The sequence below is a fragment of the Saccopteryx leptura genome, chromosome 1 (assembly GCF_036850995.1).
Source record: "Saccopteryx leptura isolate mSacLep1 chromosome 1, mSacLep1_pri_phased_curated, whole genome shotgun sequence".
NCBI classification, from domain to species: Eukaryota; Metazoa; Chordata; class Mammalia; order Chiroptera; family Emballonuridae; genus Saccopteryx; species Saccopteryx leptura.
Window position 1 is genome coordinate 374,475,349 of NC_089503.1, and position 13,375 is coordinate 374,488,723.

The window sequence follows — 13,375 nt, forward strand, 5'->3', positions numbered from 1 at the left end:
GATGGGTGCCTCTCCTGTGTGCCCTGGCCGGGAATCGAACCGGGACTTCCGCACGCCAGGCCGACGCTCTACCACTGAACCAACCGGCCAGGGCCAAAATAAATTTTTTAAAAAAGAAAATAGTGTTCATTGTCCTTAAAAATTAAAAGCAGATAAAAAGAAAAGATGGAAGAAGAGAAGAAACACAGAAAGCTTGTGACCCAGCCATCCCAAAACTGATTTTTATTTTAGCAAGGATAAAAATTTACCATAGTATATACATGGTTTGGCGAAGCAAAAACAATATCCTGATGTTCCTTCATGTTTTTCATTGCAATTTCCTATCTGTACTGTAGGGCGTGGGGTAAGCCAACAGCGACAGTCCAGGAGAGATTTAAGAAATACCTTAAAATACTGGTCTACCCGCACCCTAAGCTCGGCCCTCAGCGGCCAGGCCCTTGCAGCATTCCTGGCCCGAGATTCCCAACCTTAGCATCACATCATTGACTCCGGACTAAGGTCCCCGGAGTCCTCAGGATGTCTCACCTGAAGTCGACATAATACCTGATAGGGACCTCTGCGAGCATTCATTCACACGCTAAGAGGTACGCAAGTCCTGGCGGCCGCCCGAATCCTCTCTGCTCTCCCGGAACCTCACTTCTCATTTCCTTGGATGGGATGAAACACGTGGCTCGGGGAGCAAGTCCCGGTGGGAGGGGCAGCCTCAGCGCAGGCGTAGCGGGTGCTGCCTGCTCACCCCTCCCTTCGGACCACCCTGTCTTCCTCCAGCAGACCTCTGATTGGATTTAGAGCCCACCAGCTCATGCCTCCGCACTTCCCACCTGCCCACTCCCTCCCTACTCTTATGTGACTCAGGTGTTTCCAACCCCAGTTCTAGGGGTGACTCATGAACGGTCTGAGCCCATTCTCCAGTGGCTGGTTTCTGAGTAGGCCCTTAACCCAGTTCCACCTAGCACTGTGCAGGAATACGTTCAGGAACCTCGGAGAAAGATCTGCTTCTTAAGCCACTGCCTTTGGTGCTGCCTCTGGGTGTGGGTGTGAGGCCTGCAGCTGTTGGCACCCTCTGGGGACCATGGTAGGTGAGTCTCAGGACAAAGGCAATACCCGCGAAAGACAGCCAGAGTGGAGAGAGCCTGCGCCGTTGATGGGACCCCTGACTGCTGAGTTGACAAACTTTGAAACTGGCTCTAATTCCGTATTTCTGCCCCTGCGATACATCCCAGGTTGTTGAGAATGGTTTTATTGTTGTTTGCTTATTATTTTTATGAATAGCCAAAGGTATTCAAAGTGGCATATTAGCTGTTTGTTGTTGTTGCTGCTAGCCCATCAGATCATCATAGCGCTCACTCAGGACATGTCCCAGGTTCCCATTGTCTGAATGCAGAAGGTCTGCTCTGCAGGCTGACCCGAGGTGGGTGGGGAGGAGCATGGAAGACTTCATTTCTCTGTGTCTGTACTATGATGGACCCCAAGGACACATGAGTGACAATGACTTTGCCTTGCATTGAGGAGAACAGAGTCCTGTTCCAGAAAGGCTTTCCAAAAGTGAACTTGGAAATAAGAGTATCTCAATATACTCAGAAGGTGTTATGAACTGTGCCTCTTTTATTTTTATGTCCAGTAGCTAAAATCCTCAGAACCCCCAGTAAGTCTTACCTTGCAGGAAAAAGCATGGGGTATCAGAGTGGAGAGGTAAAAAGCCCAGGAGTGGAAATAAAAAGATCAGAATTCTGATTATAGGTCCATCATTAAGTTACTATGTCACTTTGAATAAGGCTACTTTCTGGGGCCTCCATTTCCCCCAAGGGAATTATTGAGGTCCCTTGTCTATCAGATGGTGAAATCTCCTTTATTCTTAATAAAGGGTTATTTCGAATGAAATGACATTTCAACCAATTGAATTTCAATTGATTGAAAGGTCTCACTCTGGTCTTCTTTAATGGAAAAAAGAAGATAACCAGAAAATACATGAATATTTGGAAGTAGGGAACTTTTTTTCTTTTAAAGTAAATTTCAGGCTTTCTTGGAATTAATTCACATCCATGTCAGTCTCCTATCTTTTTAGTCTACATCCAACAAAATTTACATCTATGTGCAATAAAAATGATGCTGGGGTCCTGCAGTTAGGTGCATTAAGCTGCAATTATTTATGTTGATAATAAAGCCATCTCAAATTTTGGAAAGATTTTTATTAAAAATTATGGACATTTATGTTAATGTTTGAATTTAACCCCCCCCCCTTTTTTAGGTGAGAGGAGGGGAGATAGTAAAGTAGACTCTTGCATGTGCCCCAAGCAACACCACCTGGGGCCAATGCTCAAGTACAGAGCTATTTTTAGTGCCTGAGGCAGATGCATTCCTATGAAGCTATCCTCAGCGCCCAGGGCCACGCTCAAACCAATGAAGCCACTGGCTGTGGGAGGGAAAGAGGGAGAAGGAAGAGAAAAAGGGAAAGGGAGAAGGGAGAAGCAGATGGTAGCCTCTCCTGTGTGCCCCGACTGGGAATCAAACCTGGGATGTTCATACGCAGGGCCAGTGCTGTATCCACTGAGCCACCAGCCAGGGCAAGTTTACCCTTTCTTTAACTAGAATATCTCAATGCCTCAAACCTTCTTGTCTCCGAATTTATATAGGACTTGGGGTCTAAACAAGGCAAGGTGCATAGTACCAATATGGTGCTAGAGACCAGCTTGGACTCGAGAACTGCTCCTCCTGTGAGGCAGTGCTTGGTTGCCCGTCATTTTATATCTCCCTGGACTTGTTCCTGTGGTTAGTTACTCCTCATCACCCTCTCCCCAGTTAAAAATTAAGTTCTTTTAAAGGACGGAATGTAGACTATTCAATTTTGTGCCAAGTCTCACCTTGTCTAGCACTCATCAAATACTAGATGTTCAAAAATATTTATTAGTGGTTGGCTGGAGAGGTTGTTAGACAGTATTCGAGATGTCTGGGTCCCCTTAGGATCTTACTCTTTGTCTCCATCAAGTCCCTGACACCCACCACGCCTTGTTTCTGAAAATGGAGTGAGAATAGAGAGTCAGGGAGAGAAATGGGCACTTGTGTTAGTTAAATATGTTTCTAATATACTTCTGAAGAATGGATGCTTCTGAAACAGTCCATACGGCATTTATCTGTCTGTCTGAAAACATGAAAAGCTGCCCAGTGCTTATTGGATCACATGGTTGTGATTATGTAATGATTCAGCAAGTTTCCCAAGCTGGCCACCAAATTCTGCCTAGATTGGGTGTTATATATATTTAGAAGTGAATTAGAAACTGTGACGAGTGAGGGTGACTTTTGTCCTAGAATTATCTGGCTAAATAAGGGCTAAACAAATTTCTCTTTTTTTTTTTCTGAGTATATGTTCTTTAGAGAGAATTTAGAAAATATAGAGAAGCAAAAAAAAAAAAAAAAAAAAAAAAAGAAAGAAATTAAAGAAGAGCTGTAATTCTAACACCAAAGATAAGTGCTATTAATTTGTAAATAATAATATTCCTAGGCTTTTTCTAGTGAGATAGAAATGTAAATATGAATTATTTAAAACAAAAAGAGCTATTATTGAGAACTAAAACCAATATACTTCCTTGCCTTTATGATAAACCATATGGGCAAATCATATTTTTCTGTTCCTGTGCCAAATAATGCTGAGACCAGACAAAATTAACTTGCTACTTATTCCAGAAAATCCTTGCTTACTTATGAAGATCAGCATTTACACAACAATATTTGCCTCAAGACCTTCCCTCGCTGTGCCCACCAATCCAAAGCTACTACGTCAAAAATTGCCCAATCCCAAGCAGCTCCTGAACTGGTAAGACCCACGTGGTGTGAGTTTCAGCTCTGGCCTTGAAGCTCCATAAATACCCTCCCCCGAATCTGCCCATTGGAAACACTACCAAGACTTTGTCAAGAAGGTGTTCTTGTTTGAAATAAATCTGATACATTTTGCTTTTCTTGATCAACAAGTTTTTCTGGTATGGTTTTTTTTGTTTGTTTGTTTTTGTTTTGTAATTGTAAGCTATCATTGCACATACTGTTTTTTAATTTTTTTGTCACTCATGTCATGAACACGGTTCCTTGCTCTTTTTTGTCTGTAGCATCATTCTTATGTGTCATCATCCAGTCAACCAGTTCTCTGTTATGTGACCGTTAGGATATTTCTAATTTTCTACTCTTACAACATGCTCTAATGAAGTTGCAATAAGCTAGCTTCCTAATTATCTCTGTTTCCCCTGGGAACAGGTGTCCGGAAGTGGGATTGCTGAATCAGAAGGCGTGCATGATTTAAGGCTCCTGATAGATATATTGTTAAATTTGCCTCCAGATTCTCCCGAGTGTCTCTTACCAGGAGAGTATGAGTGCTTAGTCTCTTAGATCACTGCCAGTTTGGGGTGTTTTTTTTTTATCATTTTGCAATTCTTCTCAGTTTAGTAAGTGAAATATACCTGATGGCTATCTGTCTATCCACTGATTGAGGATGCCCCCCAAGGGCACAACTCCGCTTTCCTTCCTGGCGCGGTCTGTCTTAGAGGGGAGCGCGCTGGCTCCCTCTGCCCCGCACTCGGCTACCGCGTCTCCGTGAAGCTGCCATGTCACGGAGTGAGTTGGCTATAAAGTGGTTCTTGTGGCACTTGTTCCTTTTGGGCTGCTTGGTATATTTCCAAATAGAAGAAACAATGTAGAATCTCTGCTTTAAATAAAACATGGGAAACTTTAAAAAGACAGAACTCTGTACTTTAGGCCACATGAGCATTGCCATCCTCGATCAAACTGGAAGTATACCACGTATACTGTGTGGAAGTAGCGTCTGAAGGGTAACATTATGGGATAGTGTGTGTGCGTGCGTGTGTGCGTGTGCGTGTGTGTGTGTGTGTGTGTGTGTGTGTGTGTGTGTGTGTGTGTTGGGGGAGGTGCAGTAGGGATACTTTCTAACCTACAGTTTTACAGTTTTGGGAACATTAGTTTGGGACTTATGAAGAGCTACACTGCTCACAAAAATTAGGGGATGTTTTATCGCTTCATATTCACTTTGAAATATCTCCTAATTTTTGTGAGCAGATGTTTTCTACCAGAAATTTCCACCAGAACCTCTCACAATTCACTGAGTGTTTGGCCTTCGGAAAAGATCAGCCCCGTCCCCAGATGAGTGTGCACAAAACGAAGAGGGAGAAGACGGCAGGTTGGCAGGCCCTGCGCTGGGGTTTGTGGGCATGCGCAGCAGAAGGAAGCAGGAGAACCTAGAATGCCACGTTGAGATTTCTAGGGTAATGATCTCCCAAGTTCTGTGGCCTCTAAAATCAGACCCAGGAGACAGGCACATCCTCAGTCTTAAATGCTACTATAGTTAATGGGGAAAGGAGATTTCACATTCACCTGGAACCAGAGGACTGTGGGGGAACGGTGGTCATCAATCTTCCCTTCTGCCCCTTTTCCGTTCTCATGCGTCAGGCAGTTCCCGGAGTACCACTTCTTATCACTGTGTCCGTGATTCTCAGAGAGGTTCTCAAAAATCAAACCAAGAGGCCGCTTGCTGTCTGGCCCTTAATTTATCAAGATGCCGTTGAACCTGCAAACAAAAGCCAGGAGGAAGGTGATGAATGTGAAAGAACAGGAGACTCTAACTGAACCAGTATGTAGTCAAGACCACAACAGGGCCAAGTTCAACATCCAAAAGAGACATGGAGCCCCAAAGCTATCATGTGGTTATTTAATTCTTGAAAAGGGAACTATATGAGGGTGTAGAGGGGGGTAATAAAAGAAGCAGTTAAAATGTAAATTGCCCACTAGAGACTTTTAAAATGCTTTTCTGGAGTGCCTTGCGAGGAGCTCCAAAGTCAATAATAAAAGACCCTATAAATGCATCAAGGCAGAAAGCCAGGTAGATAATCCGTGAGACCACCTGACCCAGCACTGCACGGGGAGGTGACAGGGAAGGAATGGGAAGAGGCCGTTCTTTTCCTTTTCAACTCTGCAGAAATGGAGAAAGACAACATGGACACCCTCACTTTCTCTTTTGAAAAACAGTGTCATAAATATGGGCAGAAGCACAACTAGGTAGGCTTCATGAACTGAGGGTGACGGATGACAACAAGAGGTGTCCTGAGGGGCAAGTCACTGAATCAAGCTCACGGTTAAAAGATGAGAATAAGCATCCCTGGACAGGGCTGGAAAATGCTCCATACAGACAGGAGCACGGTCCCCGTTAGACCCACAGGATCCTGGTTCTCTGAGACATTAGCACAAGGCTACTGTGTCCAGAAAGACCAGCCACATGCTGGGACACAGGAAACTTTGCTTTTCCTGGTGCAAGACCACGGTGTGGTCATGCCTGTCCACTGTTCTGATTGCCATGTGCCCAAGAGCATCAATGGTGGTGACAGTCACCGTGTTGAATGCCTATCCTTGGGTCCCCCGGTGCTAAATGGAATGTATTTGCACTATCTCAAATTTTTTTCGTAAATAAAAAAAAAATGTTTCAATTACAGGGGCCATTCAATAGTATATTAAAGGTGAAGGGGAGTATGAAGTAGAAATTGGCATTATCTCAAATTCTTACAATATGTCTATAATGTATACCATTTTTCATTTACAGACGGGGGTCCCTGAGGCCCACAGCAGTTAAGCATATTGCTTGTGTTCACAAGTCAGTAGAAGTTAAGATTTCAACCCCAAAAAGTGATATCACAGCTTAAAGGTGAGGAAGACAGACTGAAACAAACAAACAAACAAACAAAATAGTTCCTTTAATCTGAAAGGCAGATCAATCTCAAAGTACTGGAAAGTGTTGTGAGCTGATCACCAGGCAGAAGCGTGAACCAGGGAACACCTGGTGTGGGAAACCCTGGAAGAGCTAAAATCAAAACTATACATTGCTTAACACAGTATCTTGAGGACCGCTCTTACAGTAAGTTCATAAAAAGCTTTCTCAGTTGATGGAAATATCTTTTATTTATTAATTTACTTGTAAATATTTTTTTAAATAAAAAACAAACAAATGTGAACACAGAAAAAGAAAATTTACGCAGTTCAAGAAGTATTACAATGAAGTCAGTTACCTTCCGACTGCAAACATTGCCCCCTGCTTCCCAAAGCCACCACCGGTAACAATTTCTTGCATTTACTTCCAGAAAATTTCAACGTGCTCACACACACCACATTGCACATGCAGGTTCTTTTTCAGTAAGAATATAGGATACATTGGTGTATACGCATGAGTCATATGTATTTTATAAAATACCAGCGCAGTGTCTTATTTTTTGTATTTTGCACTTTTTACTGAATATATGTTGGTGAGCTTTGCTGTCTGAATATGTTTCACATCATGTGTAACATCTGCATACTGATTGACTGTATGACTGTAACTTTAGTTCACTCAACCAGCCCACACTTAATTGACCTTTTAGGTGGTTTCCAGTCTTTGCTTTTGAAATGGTGCTGCAGGGAGCCATCCTTGGTGTGTTCCTGCAGGTGTGAGAGCCTATGTTTGCAGGGTAGGTTCTGGGGATGGTGATCAGATTCCAGGAATGTGCATTGAATGAATTCACTTTCATTTTCATTCTAATTTTATATAATAAATGCATTTGCATGGTTCAAAAATAAAAATAGTATAACAAAATAAATATTGGAAAATAAATATTGGATAGACTTCTCATCTCTGATCATTAGACTTCCTTTGCTGCCTATAAATAAAGATTTTATTATTTTCTTGTGAAGCCTTCCAGATTGTTCTTTATTCAGTTGCAAGAGATAAAAAATATTCTTTATCCCCTTTGTTCTTACCCCAGGAGCACATACTGCATATATTATTCTATAGCTCACAGTTTTTACTTAATGTATCTTACAGATCTTTCCATATAAGGACATAAAGTTCACTCCATTTTTTATAGCTGCATACTCTACTTATATAGTGTTGATATTTCATAACTTAATTAGTTCTCTTTTGATAAACACTAAAGTTATTTGTAAATATTTACTACTGTAGATAATGTATATAAAAATGAAGGAAAAGCAGAATTCTGTATCTGTGGTGGCTAGCAAATTTTTAGTAATTCCTTAAAAAGATAAACAAAAAGCTAATAATGGTTTTGTTTGTTTGTTTGTTTGTTTTCTGCTGGGAAGGATGGGAACCGAATGGAATGAAACAAGGTCGGAAAGAGATTTTTCTCTGTTCATCATTTTACATTTTATTATTTGAATCATGTAAACCCCCTACAGGGCTACATACCTATTTTGAAAATTTTGTAATATGTGTCAAAATCTGTTTATGACATATTCAGATGAACTCATGGGGAGGGTTATTTTTTTAAATAGGTTGATCAGGGCATGTTTAAGCTCCTGAAGCAAAGTTATAAATGGCCATAATTCTTCTGTTCCAATTCCACGCCTTGGTTCTCCACCTGGCCTATAGCACAACCATCAGTATCAACATCCATACATTTTCTTGCCCAGGTCGTCAATTCAACATTGCTACTATTATCCCCTTTTCCTGAAACCCGGGGGCATGGGAAATCCCAGTGAACAGATCTTTCCTACAGAATTAAATTAAGGAATGTGACCAATAGAAAATACTGCATATTATACATAGTCCCAACATCGGGGAGGGGGCAGCCTGTGGGTGCGGAGAATCCCTGGGCAACCTTGGTTTGCAAAAACCATTCCAATACCCATGTGTGAAATTAGACCACCAAGCTCTTTGTGCTTCAAGTCCAAGGAGTCCCTCAGGGCTGAGCCCTAATAAAGCTGCTCTTACCTCAGTCCTTTTCTCTGAACTGCTCCTGTGAACGCCCAACCATCTCCCACCACGTGGACCTTCCGGGAACTTGAATTCCGGTGCGATCTTGTTAAGTGTTTCTTTAACTATGCTCCCTCTTCAACAAGTGATGCTATACCCAGAAGGAAGTATGGGAAAATTTGACACATTAAGCTTCACAGATCATTTGCCCCCTTCCTCCAATTCTTTTTCCCCTCTCCTTCTCTTAAGAGTCCTCCCTGTGACAATGGGGTCCCAGGGCTTCCCTGCCCCTCAAGCTAACAGCCCCTTCTATTTGTATTGTCCTTTCATTATATATGAGCTTACTGTACACTATATTACATACATCACATCGTATGTTACCTCTTTTTAGAATTAAAGCAAAAAAAAAGCCACTGACTCTTGTAGAGGGTGAACTCAAAGTTGAGGTGACAATAGGTGCAAGACTCTATCTACAGCAGTGGTCCCCAACCTTTTTTTTGGGACATGGACTGGTTTAATGTCAGAAAATATTTTCATGGACCGGCCTTTAGGGTGGGACGGATAAATGTATCACATGACCGAGACAAGCGTCAAGAGTGAGTCTTAGGCCCTGGCCGGTTGGCTCAGTGGTAGAGCGTCGGCCTGGCGTGCAGAAGTCCCGGGTTCGATTCCCGGCCAGGGCACACAGGAGAAGCACCTATCTGCTTCTCCACCCCTCCCTCTCTCCTTCCTCTCTGTCTCTCTCTTCCCCTCCTGCAGCCAAGGCTCCATTGGAGCAAAGATGGCCCGGGCGCTGGGGATGGCTCCTTGGCCTCTGCCCCAGGCGCTAGAGTGGCTCTGGTCGCAACAGAGCGACGCCCCAGAGGGGCAGAGCATCGCCCCCTGGTGGGCGTGCCGGGTGGATCCTGGTCGGGTGCATGCGGGAGTCTGTCTGACTGTCTCTCCCCGTTTCTAGCTTCAGAAAAATACAAAAAAAAAAAAGAGTGAGTCTTAGATGGATGTAACAGAGGGAATCTGGTCATTTTTAAAAAATAAAACATTGTTCAGACTAATATAAATAAAACGGAACTAATGTAAGTTATTTATTCTTTCTCTGCAGACCGGTACCAAATGGCCCACGACCGGTACCGGGGTTCATGGCCCAGAGGTTGGGGACCACTGATCTACAGCATTCCAGGTAGTCATAGAATAAATCATATGAATCATAACTTGCTTTTCCACATAGCCACGTGTTATGGGTTGAATTACATCTTCCCAAAATATATGTTGGACTCCTACCACCTGGGACCTGTGAGTGGGACTTTATCTGGAAATAGGGTTTTTAACAGATGTAATCGGGTTAAGATGAGGCCACATGGGATTAGGGTGGGCCCTAATCCAACAGGACTGGCACCCTTATAAAGAATACAAAAACTTGAACACAGACACGGAGGAAACTTGGCCATGTGAGACAGAGACAGAGGCTGGAGTCCTGCAGCCACAAGCCAAAGAACACCTGGAGCCTCCAGAAGCTGAAAGAGACAGGAAGGTTTGCCCCGGAGGCTTTGGAGAAGCGTAGCTCTGCCAACACTTTGATTTGGGACTTCTGGCCTCCGGAGCTGTGAGAGAATGAACTTCTGCTGTTTTAAGCCGCCAGAAGGCAGTGCTTTGTTATGGAAGCCCTAAGAAACTGACATGCCGCGCATTTGTTCATTTCTAAATTATGTGACGCAGGCGTCCCTTTCCACGTATCCCCAGCCGAGTGGAAGATCACTCCAGCGTCTTCCAAGAGGCTACCTGCAGGACCCAAGGTGGGATGTCAGCATCCCATGCCCTGATGTCTGAAACCAAGTGGCCTGCTCATGACATCTGTCTGGCTTTCCCTGTCTGCATTCAAGAGCTACTGCACTGAACAGGGCACAGGCGATGTCCAAGAATGCTTAGGAGATCAGAGTTCTGGCTCCATGTCATCATTTTGCACATAATCCCACACCCAAAGGGCTTCCCAACGGTCTTGCCCTAGCTTCAGGCAGTTGGAAAACATGTCTTCCTTTGCGTCCCTCCGTCTCCTCCTACAAGGAGGAACCCACCAGCTCTGTCCACCCCAAACGCCTTTGAGCTCTGCAGTGATGAGAAAAGGGCAGAAAAGTGCCCATTCTGAAAGCTGTTTGCCTGAAGAGCACCTGGAGGACTCATTTGGCAGGATCTTCCTTCAGATTTCCTTTCAGGTGATCACGGATTTGGCAGTGGGGCACTTGGCTAATCCTCAAAGAACACAAATCAAAACGTCCCGTTCTCCTGCCCCATAATTATGTTATCCAGTTACTCCCCTTGAGCCGGTGATAAAAGGAAATCTACCAAGTGGGTGCTCGACAGGTGGCCTTAAAAGGTTTAAATTGCCACTTGAGGCTGGGCTGATGAAAGGGGTCCGTGCAGGTGTGACTGCAGCAGACAAGGACGGGGCACACTTGTTCGGGGTGGGGCTGCCCCGAGTCCACCCAACTGGCGGAGGGTCAGGCAAGTGTCTTCTCCGTGGTTCATCTTCCCTTGCTGACCCAGACGCTGAGGCAGAAGCTGGGCCGTGTCAGAACTGTGAGGGCTGCACCTGCACAGGTGTTGAGGATTCTGCTTCCGTATGCCACGTGGTATCTATCCACCAGGACCCCAGACCAATCATGTTTCAGAAACCGTTCTGGAGAGACCCAAACAGAGCCCCTTTGGGGTGTCTGGGAATGTTAAAAAGCTCAGCTCATTTGGCATTTCACACTCTTTCAGATCCTGTTCTTGCCAGTTGGCCCACTCTTTAGTACATCCATCTTCAGGCATGTCCCCCTGCTGTCTTCCCGGGGAAACGGGCATGAGGAGCTTCCGTACCACATTGGTTACTTTCGATGGGGGTTTACACCTCCTCACAAAGCTCACGTTTCTCTTGTGGCTTCAGAATTTGGAGGGCCTCTCATCCCTCACTTCCGCACTTGACGCTTCTTGGACATGGCGTCCTATTTTATTTTTCTCTGAATCTCTTGAATATATCTTCCTAAAGTCTCCTGAAGACACCGTTAGTGTTCCTTTTGCTTTTAGGAGCTTTAGCATGACCGGGAGACTTACTCTCTGGGTTTCTGTGACTTCCTTTTTCATTAACCTTGCTTGCGTTTGCACTCAGACTCAGAGGGTGTCCAGAGAGGGCCAGTTCCCTGTCTTACCGTCTTTCCTGTCAGACTGCCCTCTCCCGTGGGGAAGCACCTCCCACATGCTTCCACTTTGGAGGGCTGACTACCCTCCACGCTTCCAATCAGACCTGGTTTGGGGCGGCGGGGGGGGGGGGGGAGATAATCTTTTATTGACATAGGGGCACAGCATGACTAAAATATTTCAGGGATGGTAATCCTTGAGTTAGGTAGTAGTAGGCAGGAATGGAATAGAGAGTCTCTCAATTAGCTCTCTCGATTGAATTTCTTTTTCTTTTTCTTTTTCTTTTTTTTTACCCTTAATGAAAAAGTTGGGATTTTAAAAAATGTATCGCATAAAGTACACAGTATTTTTCATGTGTTTGTGACAGGTTATCACACTTTGGGCAGTTATAACTCATACTTAAACTTGGGAGAGATGACAGAGTGAGAAGTATATCATCCCCAGTATGTCCTCTCTCCACATAATTGTGATTGTCACAGCTCAGCCTCAAGTCCCACGTCTCATGCATGAGGCTTTTTGTCTTCCTTCGTTCTTGGGCTTTGGGAAAAGGTAGTCTCACTGCCATAACCAGTAACTCCAGGTTATAACCATATCTCAGGGACGAACAAAATAAAGGAGTCATTTTTCATGCAGGTCCCAGCCCGGCTGCGGTGACGGAGTGGTCCCCACGGCTCTTGTGTTCTCCTTTGCCAGAGACTCACTTTGTCAGCACTCCTCGTGCTAGAAGTGACCAGGTTCTAGCCAACAGCAGGGAAGGTGAGTCTCTGGGGGATGTTTAGATTGTCTCCCATGATCCAGGAAAGCCCTTTTTCTCCTGCCTCCTTCTTCCAACTCCTGCTGCAGACCTGGTGTCATCGTGCTACATCTTTTTACTGAGATCATTTCAGTTCTGTCCTGTCTCCTGCCCCAGTCTCTCTCCTCCCACTCCTGCCTTTATATTGCAGCCAGTCACCTAAGAGAGACACACGTCCGGGCATACCACTCCTCTCCAGAATAAAGCCTGACTTCCGCTGCCTATAGGATTCCTCCACATGCCTGCATTTAAGGATAAGGCGTATCAGCCACGAGAAACATGCCTGGTTCTGTGGCAGCCACCTGTCGACATGAGGCAACAAGCATGAGGTTGATGGGTCCCAGAGCCAAGTGGAGGAATAGCCGAGAGGAGGGATGGAAGGAGCCCGGGGCCGCGGCGGCATCCCCAGCTGCAGAGCCAGTCCTCGACCCTCTCATAGTGGGCCTCCAGGCTCCTCATTATGGGGGATAATTGGTGTTGTCCTCCTTACTTGCTGATATAGACCCTTCATGATCTGGTCTGCACCTCACTAACCAGTCTCTTTTCTCCCTTCATCACAGTGCATCTGCCCCTCCAGCTTACTACAAGCTACTTACACATTCCCATGCCTCTTTCTCTTTATCAATCTTCTTTTCCTGCCTAGAATGCTGTCCTGCTTCTCTTCCGGCACGTGGCTGTTC